Source organism: Chiloscyllium punctatum, chromosome 9 (assembly GCF_047496795.1).
Source record: "Chiloscyllium punctatum isolate Juve2018m chromosome 9, sChiPun1.3, whole genome shotgun sequence".
NCBI lineage: Eukaryota > Metazoa > Chordata > Chondrichthyes > Orectolobiformes > Hemiscylliidae > Chiloscyllium > Chiloscyllium punctatum.
Genome location: NC_092747.1, coordinates 7398528 through 7400470, shown reverse-complemented (window position 1 = coordinate 7400470; position 1943 = coordinate 7398528).

Below are 1943 nucleotides of genomic sequence, written 5' to 3'. Positions count from 1 at the left end.
GACATACACTTAATGGTAATGTCCTAGGGAGTGTTGCTGAAAAAAGAGACCTTGGAGTGCAGGTTCATAGCTCTTTGAAAGTGGAGTCACAGATAGATAGGATAGTGAAGGCAGTGTTTGGTATGCTTTCCTTTATTGGTCAGAGTATTGAATACAGGATTTAGGAAGTCATGTTGTGGCTGCACAGGACATTGGTTAGGCCACTGTTGGAATATTGTGTGCAATTCTGGACTCCTTCCTATCGGAAAGATGTGAAGCTTATAACAGTTCAGAAAAGATTTACAAGGATATTGCCAGGGTTGTAGGACTTGAGCTCTAGGGAGAGGCTGAACAGGCTGGGAATGTTTTCCCTGGATCATCGGAGGCTGAGGGGTGACCTTATAGAGGTTTACAAAATTATGAGGGGCATGGATAGCATAAATAAACAAAGTCTTTTCCCTGGGATCGGGGAGTCCAGAACTAGACGGCATAGGTTTAGGGTGAGAGGGGAAAGATATAAGAGAGACCTAAGGGGCAACTTTTTCACGCAGAGAGTGGTACGTGTATGGAATGAGCTGCCAGAGGAAGTGGTAGAGGCTGGTACAATTGCAACATTTAAGAGGCATCTGGATGGGTATATGAATAGGAAGGGTTTGGAGGGATATGGGCTGGGTGCTGGCAATTAGGACTAGATTGGGTTGGGATAACTCATCAGCATTGACGAGTTGGACTGAAGGGTCTGTTTCCATGCTGTACAATTCTATGACTATGACTCTATGACATTGGTGAGGCCTCTTCTGGAATACTGTGTCCAGTTCTGGTCACTTTGTAATAAGAAGGATATAATTAAGCTGGAGAGGGTTTGGAAGAGATTTATTAAGATGTTGCTGGGTATGGAAGGTTTGAGTTATAAAGACTGGATAGGCTGGGACTTTGGTAAAAACAATGACTGCAGATGCTGGAAACCAGATTCTGGATTAGTGGTGCTGGAAGAGCACAGCAGTTCAGGCAGCATCCAAGGAGGTTCGAAATCGATGTTTCGGGCAAAAGCCCTTCATCAGGACCTTTTTCACTCGAGCATAGGAGGTTGAGAGGCGACCTTATAGAGGTTTATACAATAATGAGGGGTAAAGATAGAATTAATGGTACTTGTCTTTTCCCTAGGATAGAAGATTTCAGGACTAGGGGGCACATTTTAAGGGCGAGAGGGGAAAGTTTTAACAAAGAAGTGGGAGAAAATTTTATACAGCGGGTGGTTAATGTGTGGAATTAACTTCCTGAGGAAGTGGTGGATGTGGGTACAGTTACAACATTTAAAAGGCATTTTGATAAGTACATGAAAGGGTTAGAGGGATATGGGCCAAGTTTAGTTTGGGAATATGTTCGGCATGGACTGGTTGGACCACAGAGTCTGTTTCCGTGCTATATGTCTCAATGAACTGAAAGGGCCTGGAAAAATAAGTTAGCTTTGCTGTAATATTCTGGGGAGGAGTAAGTAGAGCTGATAGTAAAGGTATCTAAAGCAAAAGACAAATGGAGTGCCAGTGGTAGTAAAGAAGAGATATAGATTCATGTTAGATGCTAATGGCATAGAATAGTTCAGCTCTGGTGGGAGCGAAGACATTGGGAAAATAGGCTGGGTGGAGGGGAGAGGGGCAATCAAAATGGAGGGTGGTGTTCCAGGTCTAAAGCTCTTCAACGCAACCTTAAATCTTGACAGCTGTAAGGTGCTGAAGTGGAAAAATGAGATCCTGTTTCACGGGAACGTTACAGAAGGCCCAGATCAGAAATGTTCAGATGCAGAGCAAGATTGTGTGTTCAAGGGAATTTGGAGCTCAGGGTAGCCAAGAGGGAAGAAATTAAACGTGGAATGGGGGCTGGAGGGCTGATTTCGTGCAACCACAAGGCGAGAGAAACAACATCACTTCAGAGGTCGCTCTCAAATCCTTCCCTGTCGCTGTTTT